Below are 17,492 nucleotides of genomic sequence, written 5' to 3'. Positions count from 1 at the left end.
TTAGTGCCCTCATAAAAGAGGACTGAGAGAGACCCTTGTGCCTTCTGCCCTGTGAGAACACAAGGAGAAGTCTGTGGCTTGAAAGAGGGGACATTTCTGGCACTTTGATCTTAAACTTTCAGGCTCCAGAATTGAAAAAAAAATGTTTCTGTTTGTTTATAAGCTCCCCAGTTTGTGATACTTTGTTATAGCTGCTCAAGTGAACTAAGACAGAGGGAAATACCCAGATGATATCATCCTCCTCATAACAGACAAGCTCAGGAGCCACTTCACAAAGATGGACCTTAGTCTTTGAAAGGGCTTGGCAGAAGGCATTTCTGAGGTAGCCACTACTAAATCAACCCTGCCACACTTTCCAGAATAGGAGAAGGACCTGACCAGATTGTCCATTCATAAACAATAAACTCATAGGAACAAAGAGATTGTGGCCACTTAGCTCAGGGCTGCAGGATCAAACAACAATCATCAAACTTCTTTGCTAATTAGGGAGCTTGCTGAATTCCCTAGTATCAGGAAAACTGGGATTCTTTCTTGGTCATGGTGCCATTTCTATTTTACATTCAAATTCTTCAGTGTTTAAAAATGTTTTCTTGTTAGTCATTTGTGTATTTATCTTCCTTATGATGCTGAAAGCTTGGAGAGCTTCACCAATACAACTTTCAAGGCCAAGTTGTCTTTGGAAACTGAATGGCTTAGACTCTCCAAAACTAGCCAAGGGAGGAACAAGGAAAGCAAGGGTGAGAGTATTCAGACAGTAAATGGAAATATAGCATGAAGGTCTACTTAGGCTTAACATTTTTCAAATAGTAAGATTCTTTGACAATTGATTCTCTAATGGAAGTTACAAGGACTGGCCCTTTGTAAACATTTTCACTGGATGTCTTTGGTGGCTGGAAATGGTTGGATTAGGACACAGGAGGGACACGTAGAAAGCACATCTGCTCCTGTTAGTTCATCAACACAGAGACAGACAAGCTCTAAAATGAGCCAGTGTCCATCCCCACTGCTCAAGGAAGGAGACGACAGGCAGGAATGTTTCTGAGGAGGTGGAAGCTTCTGGCAATAACACATTCAGTTGGATGTGGAGCAGAACAAGGGCACTGGCTGGGGAAGGGCATGATTTTTCAAATGCTTTTGACCATGATGGACTGAAAGAAATATATTTTGCCTTTTGTTTTGTATTATGGCCCAGTAAAACCACACACACACAGATACAAACAGACACACATGACTGAAACAAAAAATTATAAAGCAATACTTAGCCTTAAAGTATGTGATTCAGACTTGCATTTTCTATTCCATTCTATTTCATTTTGTATAAAATATGATGGTGACAGGCTACATTGGGTGTGACCCTGTGAAAAACACGTCAGAGGAAATATTCTGAGAGTTATGGTGGATCTGTCTTACCTTCTTTCTTCCTTAGAAATGAAATTTTGCCTTTTTGGAAGGATTGGGTTTAGGATGGGGGAGCTGTGATAGTAAATGGTTTTGGTGCACAACTTCCCTGTGTGCATGTGATTTCAAAAACACCAAAAAATCCAAACCTTTTCCTCATCACTTCTCTGACACCTGAAATTTATCATCACTTTCATCTTCTGCTTCAGTAGAGGTATATCAAGTATTTGTTGTGTGCCAGGCACCTTTTTTATGAAGGTACTTTGGGTGGCCATTCTCTTTTCTGCTTTTTGATGATTTCCCTTGTCTAAAAAAAAAAAAAAAAAGCCCATTGTCTAAAATAGGAAGATGTTGTAGAATTATTTTCAGTGACTTGGAGAAAATATACATTGGTTTCTACTTGTTCAAAATGTTTTTAACTGCTATAAATAGACATTTGATTTGTGGCTTTAATGTTCAAGATTTAGTTTAATATTCCCGGAAGGAAGAGGTTGGTATACATGAAGAAACATTTAATAATATTTGTGTCCAAGCCAGCTTTCAAAATACATAACCCATCACCTAGACCTGTCTATCCATGAATCTCTAGCATCTTATTCCCATGTAGGAAGACAAAAATACTTCATTGGCCTTTTACTGATAGAAAGAAAAAGGCATCAGTAATCACCGGACACTTGCTAACTAATAGACGCTTGTCCTTTCTCTATTTCTAATAGCGTGTCAAGCTGTCAGCCAGGACAGAACCATATAAAATGATCTGAAATCTTTTGTCTGTTGATTTGTTTCCATTGGCATATTCAGAAAATCAGTCTGAGTGGCTTGTCTTACCTGTTGTAATAGCCTGATATTTTTCAAGGTCCCGTGTAATATCTGTATGCTCATCAAAATACTGTTCTTTCTCTCCTTTATTATCAGGCTAGCATTTTGACTGGTTCTTTTCTCCTCCAGGTCTATCTTTCTGCAATTTAGCCTACTGACTATTCATATCAAAAATTAGTCTTCATAGCTTATTATTCATATCCCCAAATTTTCTAACTCCGTTCATTGCTACATGTAATCCTTTTTCTTGGAATGTCTTTCCTAACTTGGAGTCTTGAAGTTTACTAATCCTTTAGGGATCAGCTGAAATATTATTATTCACTCAGTGACTTATTCATTCAGCAATATGTACTTATTACACACATACTAGATCCCAAGATTTCTATTAGAAACAGGGATAGATACATCTATAATAATAATAACAGATTATTAATATTATTACTATTATTGTTGTTGTTATATATTTCAAACTCTCATGATGCTTACAGTCTAATTGAGAAGGAAAGTGATTGAACAGAAAATTGCTTTATAATGTGACTATTAGCATGTTCTGGGAAGTACAGAGTGTTCTGAGTTTTCATAAGAGAAACATTCAAAATCAGCCTATTGGAAATAGAGAAAGCTATTAGAATAAGTAAACTTTAGTTTAAAACTAAAATAAATGAAAGAAAAGAGGGAGCAAAAAAGGGGAAAGTATGTATGAGAAATCTATAGCTGAGAGAGTATAGTGCTTTTAAGGAGCTAAAGACACTTTATAATGACAAATGAAAAAGAAAAGAAAACTGAGGCTTGGCAACTAAGCAAAAACAAGATATGCATCCACCCTCAAAGAAATAAGGAGCCCTTGAAATATTTTAGGGGCTTTTCTGATAGCTCAGTTGGTAAAGAATCCACCTGCAATGTGGGAGATCTGGGTTCGATCCCTGGTTTGTGAAGATCCCCTGGAGAAGGGAAAGGCTAGCCACTCCAGTATTCTGGCCTGGAGAATTCCATGGACTTCATAGTCCACAGGGTTGCAAAGTGTTGGACACAACTGAATAGCTTTTACTCACTCACTGAAATATTTCAAGCAGAATAGAATAAGAAATTCTTATTCTAGTTTGTAAGAATATAAAATATTATATTTTAATATTGTGTGTGAAAAGAACAGTGTTGGCTGCCTAAGGAAATCTGCTTAAAGAAGTGCAAACTTGAAATAAGAGGTTCTTGCAGAAGTCCAGGTGCAAAACAAAAATGGCCTGACCTGAAGAAGTAGGGAGAGAGTGAACTGAGAAGGTCGGGACCTTAGAGGTGGAGTGAAGGCTTTGCTGATGGGTGGGATGTATAGGAGGGAGTGAAGGCAGAGGGGAGTCTCGTGCCCAGTCTCGTGACCTGGACGATGGAAGAACCAGAGGTACCAAAGAGAACACACAGGTGGAGGAATGATTTAGGGTAATAGATGGATTTAGATTTGGGAAAGTTAATATTACAATCCTTGTGGGAAACTCAAGAGAAATAGGATACCAAGACCTGAATATCAAAAGATACTTAAGGGTTTTAGTTGTGAACTTGTGAATGAGCATCACTAGATGATGATCATTCAAACCTTGGGAATGGACAGCATTTACAGGGGCAGAGAGTAAGAAGATTTAGAACAAACTCTGAGGAACACAAAATCTAATAGCTCAGAAGAGTAGAATCCCTGAACAATGATAAAGAACCACCAGAAGGGTATGGGAAAATCAGGTGTGTAGTCACAGTAGGAAAGAGAGTGCTTTAAAAAATAGAGGGTCTCAATATTCCCAAGTAATCCAATCAGATAAGAACAGAGATGTGGTGTTCCTAGAAGTACCAGTTTGCCCAGGAAAGTCCTGATTTTTGCTGTAAAAACATCATTTTGAGTGGCCCACCTTTCATTACCAAAATCATCCCATTTGGGGTGATAAATAGTAGATGTATCATTGGTAAAGATATTTTAGAAGAACTGAGGAATGCAGAAACTAGCAAAAAGTGGATTGAGAACTGAGTTGTATAAATTGCATTTGAAACAAAACACAGAATACATGACTCTTTGGCTTGACTGTGACTGAAAAGAGAAGGGAGATTTATGTAATAGCTGTGGAAGTCTAAGAGAAGAGGGAAGTGGGTTATAATAACCATATTTAAATATTGAGATGGGAAAACAGTGGAAACAGTGGCTGACTTTATTTTTGGGGGCTCTAGAATCACTACAGATTGTGATTGCAGCCATAAAATTAAAAGACAGTTACTCCTTGGAAGGAAAGTTATGACCAACCTAAACAAAATATTAAAAAGCAGAGACATTACTTAGTCAACAAAGGTCTGTCTAGTCAAGGCTGTGGTTTTTCCAGTAGCCATGTATGGATATGAGAGTTGGACTATAAAGAAAGCTGAGTGCTAAAGAATTGATGCTAGAGAAGACTCTTGAGAGTCCCTTGGACTGCAAAGAGATCCAACCAGTCCATCCTAAAGTAGATCAGTCCTGGGTGTTCATTGGAAGGACTGATGTTGAAACTGAAACTCCAATGCTTTGGCCATCTGATGTGAAGAGTTAACTCATTTGAAAAGACCCTGATGCTGGGAAAGGTTGAGGGCAGGAGGAGAAGGGGACAACAGAGGATGAGATGGTCGGATGGCATCACCGACTCAATGGACGTGGGTTTGGGTGGACTCCGGGAGTTGGTGATGGACAGGGAGGCCTGGCGTGCTGCGGTTCATGGAGTCGCAAAGAGTCAGACACAACTGAGTGACTGAACTGAACTGAAGTGAACTGAAATATTGACAGAAAAGAACTTATATGCAAAGGAAAGATAATGACCAGAAAAAAAATTTTTTTTCAGAACATAGAAGAAAGTAAAGTTGGAAATACCAAAAGATGTGAGTCAGGAAATAAAATAGTAACTTTTCTATTTCATCCAAAGGAAAGGAAAAAAAGATGAAGAACTGAATATAGGTCAGTGTGTGGATACATTGGAATTTTCTATCACATGACTATTTTTTGTCCTATGCAGGGTTATAGGCTAGATTATTTGCTTGGATTCCTTTGTTCTCATGTTCAAACTACATTTTTTTGAGTGTTGTTAATCAAAGTTTAGAAGGTAGCTAGTATCGGCTGAATTCTGTGAGGATAAAACTGAAGATTAGCTATATTAGGGTATATTTTCAGGGTGGGAAAGGTGGGTGCCTGCAGGAGGACTGAAAGAAGCTCCTCTGTGATGACAAAATCTGAGCTCTGAATCCTGTGTGAACCTGCTATTTTTTTCCATTCCCACACATATTAAACACAAATTTTTCCAATTCCCCAGCCCTTGTTTTGAAAGTGGTAGAAGGTGGTGAGACAGTATACTTCTACTAGATGCCTCCCATTTTTTCCTTTGGGAATCCATCTACACTTTATAAGAGAGGAGAGAACCGACCTGTTATCACAGCTCTTCTGTGTTCCAAAGAAATCATGCTGATGGTCTTACAAGTTTGATGGTAGTAGGGACATTCCAACTGACACCTAGCGTTAAACACTGGACAATATGAATTGGGTTTTTTGTACCAGGAATGGGAAGAATTGTGAATTTAGAGATAAAATGTGCATGTGTGTTCTCAGTCACTCAGCTGTTTCCGACTCTGCGATCCAATGGACTATGGCCCCCTAGGTTCCTCTGTCCATGGGATTTTCCAGGCAAGAATACTAGAGTGGGTTGCCACGTTTTCCTCCAGGGAGGAGAGCCTGGCTTGCTATAGTCCATGGGGTCGCAAGAGTTGGACACGACAGCACAAGCACAGCCACAAAGTACATTTCCAGCCTTGGTTTGAGGATATGTGTCTGGAGGTACATTCGCTTGAAATCTCTGCTTTTGCAATTTAGAAGAGACCACCGACATGTTTTGGCAATAGGGGCACGGTCCAAAAATCTGCACCTGTCCCAACCCTTTGCTGCAAAGTCCCATGAGAATGGCAGTGCAGACATTTCTCCTCAATCCCAACCCAAATGAATTACCAACTAATGTGGACATCAGACCTCATAGCAATGAGTTAGAAGAGCTATTCTGTGAAGTTTAATTCAGATGTAATTCTCTTCCCTGATGTTGTAATTGCAAATGAAAATGAAAGACTCCAAAGACAGACACAGTCCACATGGTGGTCATTCCTTTCCCATTTCAGGTTTCACTTTCCCCGGTCATGTGCTCAGGAATGGGACTTGCTCCATAACTACAGGTTGTGAATGGCAAGTAGTATAGTCTAGTCATGGTGGTTCCATGCCCTTTGCCAATAATCATTAGAGGAATAAGAAGACAAAAGTTCTGTTCAACAAGATGCAGGCGAAAAATCTCAAAGTCTTAGGAAAAGATGTAAGAAGAGATTCCAATGTTTTCCCACTCCCAGTGAGGTTGTATGTGGACAGTTGTCTACGAGTGGGATACCGCTGAAGGCATGGCTGCCATTTTACTACCGTGAAGGAAGAGACGGTATGATAATCACCAATGTGGGGCAGACAGCAGAGCGGACAGAAGGGAAGGAGCTAGGTCTTTGATGCTGTTGTCACGTTGCTGAGCAAACAGATTCTGTAACCAACAGACTAGGCTCATTGGTATTCACGGCTCCAAACTACCTTCTACTACTCTATCCCATGGACAGAGGAGCTTGGCGGGCTACAGTCTGTAGGGTGGCAAGGAGTCGGACACAACTGAAGAGACAGCACGCATATATGTACACCCTTAATTAATTTTACATGAGATGATTTTAACCTTTTGTTTTCAGCAAGACAGGGGTAACTGGCAGTCCTTTCATTACCTTCTGATGGAATGAATATCCATGGGTCCACTCCAGAGGTAGAAGATAGCATAAAAAGCACAAAAAATAGCAGAAGTACTATTGTCCTAGAATCGGAAGTCCATCAACCCTGTCAACCTCCTGATCCTCTGAGCCAGGAACAGAGCCTCAGCCACTCTGCGGCCTCTGCTGGCCTCCCTGGACACTGTCACCCATTCCCGAGGTCTCAGTAACCTCACTGGCATTTCCTGTTTGGTTTTCCACACAATCCCAACCTCTGCTGTGTGGTCTCATCCCACTGTTATTCACACAACAGTATAGTATGTTCTCAATTTTGAACTTGACTCGTAACTTTGGTGTGCTCCCCTGGTGACTCAGTAGTAAAGAATCTGCCTGCCAAAGCAGGAGACTCAGATTCAATCATGGGTTGGGAAGATACCCTGGAGAAAGGAACGGCAAGTCACTCCAGTTTTCTTTTTTTTTTTTGTCTTTTTTTTTTCATTTATTTTTATTAGTTGGAAGCTAATATTGTAGTGGTTTTTACCATACATTGACATGAATCAGCCGTGGATTTACGTGTGTTCCCATCCTGATCCCCCTTCCCGCCTCCCTCCCCATCCCATGGACAGAGGAGCCTGGTGGCCTATTCTCCATGGCATCACAAAAGAGTTGAACATGATTTAGCATCTAAACAACAACAATTTTTCATTTTTATATTATATATTTTAATAATTATTTTAAAATTGTATATTTTATGCTATATATAACATAATTTTACATGAGATATATGTATACCTTATATTTAAAAGTTCTCCTGATGTCAAAAATTACCATCCTTGATTTTTCTAATGATTTCACCATCTAATGACTTTATTATCTCTTTGTATTTCTACTATGAACTAACTTTCATATATTTCCAAAATTTTTGTTTTAACCTTTTACTTTTTTCTTTTTTCCTTAATTAAAACCTGACTCCCCATCTCAATGACACTTCTACTCTCAAACTATTAGTAAAGAATGATCATCTTCTCTGTTGTTTTTTTCTAGCATTTGTGTGTATGTGTGTACACATGTGTGTGTGTGTTTGCTTGGGTGTATGTGTGTGTGTTCGCTTGTGTGTATGTGTGTGTGTTCACATGCACATGCCTGCATGAATTAGGTGGCACTTTGAGGAAGAGACTGAAGGGAAAAGAGGCTGTTACACTCTCCACTTCAATGATCAACCTCTTTTTTTTTGGAAGTTCTAACTGAATCAGTATCCGTTTAGCCTTTACATTATTTATGTTCAAGACTCCATGACACTCCTGGATGCATTTTAGGAATTCAACATCAAACTAATAGTTTACATACCATTCTAAGGGTATAACTTATTTAGGTAGACATAGGAACCATCTAAGGATTTTATACTTAAATGCGACTGTGTCACATTTCACTTTTAAATCAGTCATGCTGAAAGCTGCGTTTATTAATAAAATGCACTTGAGGCAGACACATCTGGAATACAGGAGGCCCTTCAGGAGACTGTGTCAGTAATCCAGAAAATATTTGATGAGGGTTTAAATGAAGGGAATAGTATCAGAAATGAAAAGGGTGGACAAATTTAGGAAATGCTTAGACAGTAAAGTCAGTGGGGTTTAGTCACTGATTAGATACAGAGTGAGGAAGGCAGAGTCGGAAACATTTCCCCATAATTCAAGCTTGAGTTATGAGTAGGAACTAATGGCCTCCAAAATAGAAAGCATAATAAAGTTGAAATAGCAATAATAGCCATCATTAATTGAGCAGTTACATACCAAGCATTCTTCAACATGAATTTCATTTTTTCCTTTCATCCTCATAACATCTTAAAGAGGCTAAATTTTATTATTTTCATCTTCAGAAGACAAATGAGAGGTACAGAAATGTTAACTAGCTTACATAGGGTCAGACAGCTGGGGAATGATGGAATGGGAGTTGGTACTGAGACTCTATTGACCTCAGAACCTGTACTCAGTTTTTACAAAGCAAGGTTTTGGGGACTTGAGGAGGTAAGAAGCGATGCAATGATGAGTTCCATTTTATAGATGCTAGTTTTCAGATCCCAGAGTTTTTCTTAAGCAAGAGTTTAGTTATAATAGTTTGAGTCTCTGGATAAACTTAGAGATTTGAGAGAATCATTAACTTAACAGCAGGTCACATTAGATAATATTTGAGTGGATGACAGAATTCAGGGAACTGTGGAGAGTGAGATTTAGAGTGGGCTCAAGACAGAAACTTGAAGAATAGCAACACAGAAGATATCAGAATAAGAGACCCTCTGAATAAGAAGGAAGCGACAGTCAGAAATGTAGAAGCAGAAGCAAGAGTACATGGTGGGAAAGTTCAAGAAGGAAGTGAGAGTCACGCTGTTGGAGGGTTTAGCAAGATAAGCCCTGAGAAACTTCCATGTGCTTCTCAATGTGAAAGTCATCAGTGATCCCATCAAAAATAATTACCCAAAACTTGCAAGAGTGGATAGAGCAGAAGCCAGATGTCAACAAGCTTGGAAATAAATGGGAGGTGTCAAGTGTTAAGTCAAATTTAGATTATTTTTCTAAAAGCTTATATAGGAAGAGGAGAGTGATTAGGTGACAGCTAAAAGATGTAGAATTGAGGAAGTTTATTGTTTATATCATTCATTTAGCAATCTACAGGGAGAGGATGAAGACAAATCTAGGGATGGTTACAGAAGAGCATCCTCCTGCCTGTAGAAGAGCAGCAAGGGATGAAGCCCATGGGAGAAGATGGGCTTTCATATAAACGTGCCTCTGTGACTTCTCCTGTTCTTTTACTTGCTCAGTACAATAGCAGGAAGTAGAGCAAGTAAGCATAAGGGCAATTTCTCTCCATCTTTGGATACTACCTATTGGACCTCGATTATAGCCCTGCCTCAAGAACCTTCATATTAATTATGTCTGCCATCCTCTATACTTCAGCCCATCCCATCCATTAATACTTTCCTTTTGGCCATAAGTCTGTTCTCTATGTCTATATCTCCATTGCTTTCCTGCAAAGAAATTCTTCGGTATCATCTCCCTAGATTCTGTGTATTTGCATAAGCATACAATATTTATCTTTCTATTTCTGACTTCTTTCACTCTGTATAATAGCCTCTGGACTTGGGGAGAGGGGAGGAGAGGGTGAGATGTATGGAGAGAGTAACATAGAAACTTACATTACCATATGTCAAAAAGACAGCCAATGGGAATTTTCTGTATGTCTCAGGAAACTCAAAGAGGGGTTATGTATCAACCTAGAGGAGTGGGATGGGGACGGAGATGGGAGGGAGGTTCAAGAGGCAGGGGAGATATGTATACCTACGGCTGATTCATGTTGAGGTTTGACAGAAAACAAAATTCTGTAAAGCCATTATCCTTCAATTAAAAAATAGATAAATTTAAAAAAAAAAAAGTTTCCTCTTGGTTTCAAAGAAAACCCAAGAAACCACAGTCCCTTTCCTCGATTCTATGTTCCCCTCCAGTTTCCAATCACCCAACCACCCAACTTCTATTTGTCCCTGCCAAGCTTTTAGGAAGACTGGTCGACAGGCAAAGACTTGGTTTATTTTCTGTTCATTTTGATGAAATGGGATTCTTAGCCCTCCCAATCAATAGAAATTGATCAGAGGCCAGACAAGAAATTCAGGCAAGGCTTTATTGGATCCCCTGCTGCAGCAGAGGGGGATGAAAACAAATAACAAGTTCCCATATTGGCTCCCCACAGCGAGGAATGAGCTAGTAGTTCTTTATATGGGGTGAGCATAGGGGTGTGTCCAGGGGTCAGGCCGGAGGGGTGGCCTAAGTGGTTTGCCCAACTTCTTGGTGATGTTTAGGGCAGGGGACATGTCCAGTACCCTGCTTTTGCCCCTGACGCCCTGTTTTTGCTCCTGACTCTTCAGAAATGACAGCTGTGTGTTTGGTCTTTTTGTATCTTGTTATCCACAATATGTACCAACTGCCCAGGCACAGAGTTATTTTTGGTTCCTTATCATTTCTTTGTATTTTCTTGCTCAGAAGAGTCTCAGGTCCCAGGTCCCAGACTGCTTCAATTCCTTCAAGTGTTTACAACTTTAGAAACCATTCCTCCAAGATATTATTCTCTCAAAAGCTACTGCTACTCCTCCAGTTTGTGCATCTTGTGAATTGGAAACTTTACTTCTTTTGCAACAATTGCCTTCCATTTTCTTCTGCTTTTCCTATTTCTGATAATAACTCTTTAACCAATTCCTGGTAGTGGTAAGGTAGACTAAAATTTCCTGAGTCCTTAATATATCCTATAGATTCATCTTAAGAACATTATAATTATTAAACATTGAGTGCACATTATTATTTATGAAACAGGTACTAATGGTATCCTCATTTTGTAATTGAGCAACTGAAATTCAGATTCTTTAACTGATTCAAAGTGACACAGCTACTGAGTAATGTACATGAAATTTGAACCCATGTTCAAATTTGATTCAGGCTTCCCTGGTGGCTCAGTGGTAAAGAATCCACTTGTGATGCAGGAGACCTGGGTTCAACCCCTGGATTTAGAAGATTCCCTCGAGAAGGAAATAGCAACCCACTTCAGTATTTCTTGCCTCGAAAATCCCATGGGCAGAGAGCCTAGTGGGCTATAGTCCATGGGGTTGCAAAAGAGTCAGACATGACTTAGTGGCTAAACAACAACAGTCTGATTCAAATCCTGTATCCCTAATCCCTAGTAAATGACACCTAGAAGCAATCTTTTTCAGCACAGTTTATAGGGCGACTGTATTTTGGTTGTCCAAGATCTTTCAAGTTGAGCCTATTATCACAGCATGATTTTCAAAGTAGCCCCTTGCTAAAAAATGTCCTAGATTGCGTGATAAATTATGTGGTCTTGCTAACTTTATAGTTCCCTCTTCCTGTGTTCACTAAAAAGCTACCATTTCCAGAGTGCCTGTTAACTGGACAAGGCATGTCACACCCTTCATTACTAATCCTTTTCACAGCACATCAAGCTTCGTTTCCTTATACCCATGTGAAAACTAAGGTTCAGGTAGAGGTTAACTGCCTTAATCAAAGCCACATATACACTAAGTGGCTGAAACTGGCAGTATGAAAACCAAGGTATGTCTGGTTCTGAAACTTCTTCCATGTATTTTTTCTCCCTTAGCATTCTAATCCTTCCTTCACCTCCCTCTGGATGTCTCCAGATGATATCTTTTCTCCTACCTTATGTTACGGCCATGTGGTTGTCTATCCATCTGAAATAGGTGGGCTCCCCAACAATGCGGCCTCTGCCTCAATCATTTTTATATCCCCAGGGCCCAGGATATTGTCTGGTCCATGAACAGCCCTAAGGAACTGCACGCTTTGTTTTGTTTTCTGGTCTCCCTATTATTCACATTTATTCCAGATGTTGAATTTAACTCTCATGTTTTCCGGGCTTCTCACATATTCATTCCATGCACTACTCCATCCTCTGATATAGTCAGACACAGTCTGTTGAACACAATTTCCACCTGGTGATTAGAAAGCGCAGTCCAATCAAAATTACATCTGCCCCCACACCCTCAGTTATAATTTGTTAGCACTGTGGGCCACCTCTTGCATTCTGAAAGCGCCGTCACCTTCCTCCTACCCAATCTGCAGAGACAGCGATGCATGCTCCCTTGGCAAAGGAAAAATGTTTCCCTTTTTATGTTCACATGCGGCAAGTGGACGAAAAACAATGCTTTTGATCCTCTACTCACTAACTGATGCTTCGCCTTACAGGGATTTAAGCTACAGCAGTGGTCCTCAATGCAGAATGCACAATAAAATCACCTGGGGAGCCTTTAAAATATACTGGTCCCTGAACCCCACAACAGACCAGTTACATCAGAATCTTTGGATACCTGTGTTTTATTAAACTCTCCCTCAGGCCATTCTAACATTCAGTCACGTTAAGAGATACTAAGCTAAAAGGAATTTTTCCACCCCCATTTAGACTTTTGAAGATAGTCTAAAAGTATTCCTAAATAAGAGAATATCAAAATATGATAAAGAAGCCATCTTATTATTATGGTTTCAAGTTGTGCACATTCTTTTTTGGGCTTACACAGTCTTTGCCTCTATAAAAATGCAGACATATCAATCTTTACACATAATTTTAGAGAAACTCTGACATTGTTAAGGTAATTCTATAGCTGCCATCCACAGATTGCTGTTCTCTTTCATCAATAAATATATAATTTTTAGTGAAGGCACCTATATCATTAACAGATCATGTTATGGATTGAATTGTGTCTTCCTCAAATTCATATGCTGGAATTTTAACCAACAGTTAGAATGGGACTTCAGAATTTAATTTTTGGGTGAGGACAGGGCAGGAATAAATAGCATTTTACCTGGAAAGCCTGTAGACCAAGAGGATTGGAGTAGTCTTCCAAAGAACCATCTTGTCTGTGCTTGTATGTTCGTTTCTTTATTTCTTTTTTTTTTAATTTTTATTGGAGTAGAGTTGATTTACAATGTTGTGTCAGTTTCTACTACAGCAAAGTGAATCAGTTATTAAAAGTATTCTCTATATCTTCCCTGGTAACTCAGCTGGTAAAGAATGTGCCTGTAATGCAGGAGACCCCGGTTCGATACAGGCAACAGGAAGGTCCCCTGGAGAAGGGAATGGTTGCCCACTCCAGTACTTTTGCCTGGAGAATTCCATGGACAGAGGAGCCTGACAGGCTACAGTCCACGGGGTCACAAAGAGCTAGATATGACTGAGCGACTTTCATTCACTACAATATTTGCTATCCCTTGCCCCACCTCAAAAAAAGAAAATAGGGGGATATTTTTAGTATCTGCCTCCTAGGATTGTTATGAGAATTGAATTATATAAATATGTGTATGAGATAATGTGGGATCACAAACTTAGTTCAATGACTGCTTTATTTATATCAGAGTAAGCCCTTGATTGGGCCTCCCTTGTGGCTCAGCTGGTAAAGGATCCACCTGCAATCTGGGAGACCTGGGTTCGATCCCTGGGTTGGGAAGATCCCCTGGAGAAGGCAAAGGCTACCCACTCCAGTATTCTGGCCTGGAGAATTCCATGGACTGGATAGTCCGTGGGGTCGCAAAGAGTAGGACACAACTGAGTGAATTTCACTAAGCACTTGATAAATGTCATCTGATATTACTTAAGTTTCTATTAAATTGTAGTTCATAAATTAAAAAAATAGTAAGTCTGATAGTCTTAAATAAGTAAACACTGAATACCGAGGGGGGCAAAAAAGAACATGACCTTATGTGGAGATAGAGTCTTTACAGAGTAATCAACTTAAACCAAGATCCTCAGTGCATGCGTGTGTGCCCATTAGCTTCAGTCATGTCCGGCTCTCTGTGGACACTATGGACTGTCGATCACCAGGCTCCTCCGTCCATGGGATTTCCTAGGCAAGAATATTGGAGTGGGTTGCCATTTCCTCCTCCAGCGGACCTTCCCAACCCAGGCATTGAACCCTGTCTCCTGCATCTCCTGCATTGGCAGGCAGATTCTTTACTGCTGATCTACCAGGGACCTTACAAAAAGGGAAATTTGGACATACAGACACACATAGGAAGAATTCCAGGCAAGTCAAGGAGATAGGTGTGGGATCAACTCTTCCCTCATAGTCAGTCCCACCGACTCCTCGCCTCTGGAACTGTGAGAAAACAGATTTCTATTGTTTAAACCACCCAGTTTGTGGTGCTTTGTTACAACAGTCCTAGGAAATTAACAGAAAGAACTTCAACTTTCAATCACGTTTTGCTAGACAAATAATTCCTAAGTCAATTATTTCTACTTGGAAGACAGTTTCCCATAAAAACAACATTAGACATGGACATTGGTTCCCAGGTGAGCCATGAAAGTTCATTTAAGCCTGAAATGCACTTTTGGAAATATATTAAGGAGTCATATGAAATGCACTGCAAGAAGAAAGGAAAACTAGTAAGCAAAACTTGCAGAGTAGTTTTCTACCCTCACCTGGGAAGGTTGGGACTTTCTTAGGTGGTGAGAAATGCTAAGTTCTAATGGTACAGAGGGTGGGGGAGAAAGGTCCCAAAGTTGTCTTGCAAGTGTCTGCCAGCACAGTGAGTATGTTGAAATCAGGGTTATATACATATTCAAGATCAGAGAAGAGCAGACCAAGATCCATAAGGAAGAGGAGAAACTTTAGGGGAGCTCTGGAACAAGGACGTGACCTTCAGGGGTCTGATCCTGAAGGCACAGGACTGAAGCAATAGAGTTTCCAATCTCCAGGGGGTCTTCCCGACCCAGGGACAAGCCCCCATCTTCCACATTGCAGGCAGATTCTTTACCACCTGAGTTATCAGGGAAGCCCCAAGGATATGGGATTGAATGTCCATTCCCTTCTCCAGGGGGGTCTTCCCAACTAAGAGATCAGACTTCGGTCTTCCACATTGCAAGAAGATTCTTTACCAGGGAAAGTCACCAGGGAAGCAGAATCGCCAGGGAAGCCCCAACATGATGGAGAGAAAGGCAAAAACTGTACAGTAAAGGAAGAGAAGACTGGATGATCAGGCAAGGGGACAGCCCGGGCCAGGGTCAGAGGTCAGAGTTGTTGGGGGGTCACATACCTTAAGGCCATCTTCCCAATGTGTGGACAGGAGAGCTCCATGAAACGTCAAAGTCATGCATATTCTTGCCTCCTTTGATCATTCACATTTTTCTTCTACCAGGCCATTAACCATCACTAGACCAAATATGTACTGACTCTGTCTTCTGACCTCAAATCTCCTACTGACATCATGCACCTCCACTACTCCTGTGCAGACAGAGCCTTCCTGTGGTTGGGAACGCTTATTCCACTCAGTTCAGGTTAAATTCAACTTAGTTCATGTTTTGAATCAATCCCCAACTAAACCTGACTCCAATTCTTCCAGGGCAGGTGAACTCACACAGAGCATTGGATGCCATCTCCTAAAAGTAATTCACAGTAAGTTAATGACTAACAGCCCATTGGAAGACTTGGAGGTACTTGCATTATCCAATGTGGATACTTACCAAACTGAAAGAATCTCTGCTTCATGAAACTTTAGAGGCTATAATTGAACTGAGAAACCCATCAATTTGGGCAAAGTTTTGGGGAGGCACTAAGAATATGTGACTTAGACAAGCAGGCAGACTAGTCCCTCCCTCTAGTTTTATTGTCAACTATTCTCATCTCTTCATAGTTTCCTTTGTTCTGCTTTCACAAATTCTCAAATAAACCTGAAATTTTCTGCACAATTGTTCCTATAGCAGAGAAATCTGATCATTTAGATGATTTTGTAAATTTAGCTCATTGTATATTAGCTCACTGTCTCTGAACACTAGACTCTGCAACACTTCTCTGACTTACACCTTGCATATGCATACATAAATACTAAGCCAAGGATGAAAGTGACAATGTGAAGAATAACTGAATGTTTCCTCAGGTCCTGTTTGCGAAGAGAGAGAGGTGGGCTTGAAGGTGAGGGCAAAGGCAGCTTCCTGTTTTGACCTTTCAAGATGTGTGAATTGGGGCTGGTTTCCCTAATTCCATGCTGAACCCTTTGCTCTTGAACACATTTAGAGATGCCAATAAATGCCTTGCCGGGTCTTATTAGGACTCAATGTTCTAACATGGTGGTTTCCTTTCTTCCTTCTAACTCCAGCCCATTAGGACAGAAAGGACAAAGGAAGGAAAGACTTTCTCACTCAAAACCCTCATCAAAATGGAACTATGATGTATGATAATACTTGATGCTGTAAATAGGGTTTGCAGACAGATAAGCTTCCTCTGTTTCATTTAATACACATTCTTTTTATCATTTGGACCAGAAAGGTGTTGCAGGACACTCTTAATAAAGGAACCGCCTTCAGCAGAGATTCTAGGAATAATGATTTTGACAAGATAAGGAGAAAAGCTGGTGCTGAAGGCCCCTCTTTGTCAATAGGTTGAAGGATCCTAGCTGGGAGATTTTGATTGTTATATGTCCTGAATGCATGTCTTCATGCAAATTAGTGACCACTCATTTTATTTTCCACTCTCTCATCCAGGTTCTAGACCTCCCTGTTAGGTGCAAGTCCAGCTCCAGTGATGATGACCTTGGCTGAAGGGTCTCCAAGTGACATAAGTGGCTTAAATGTTATTGGCAAGGGAGCCTGAGCTGTTATGATCCAGTAAGTTTATCTATGCCATGAAAGCTGGGCTTGCTGGCTCAATAAAGAGAGACTCACATTTGGGCAGAATTATAAAAATCATCATCACATTTCTCAGAGGGCTTAATCCCAATTATGCATGCCTTCTAGCGCCATGACTTAGTTCACCTCCCAGAGCATGCTCAGCTAGGCATGATAATTACGTCTGTGTTCTAAAAATGGAATATGAGAAAGTCTTAAAAGATCCATATTTCACATTAATACCGAACTACATATCGCGTGGGGATTTTTTTTCTCTTAGTGTAAAAGGACTGGTGGTGAAGGTTAACGATTTAATTAAGTTCATGGCCGACCTCCGCACCCAT

This window comes from Cervus elaphus, chromosome 8 (genome assembly GCF_910594005.1).
Source record: "Cervus elaphus chromosome 8, mCerEla1.1, whole genome shotgun sequence".
Taxonomy (NCBI): Eukaryota; Metazoa; Chordata; class Mammalia; order Artiodactyla; family Cervidae; genus Cervus; species Cervus elaphus.
This window is presented reverse-complemented; position numbering follows the sequence as displayed.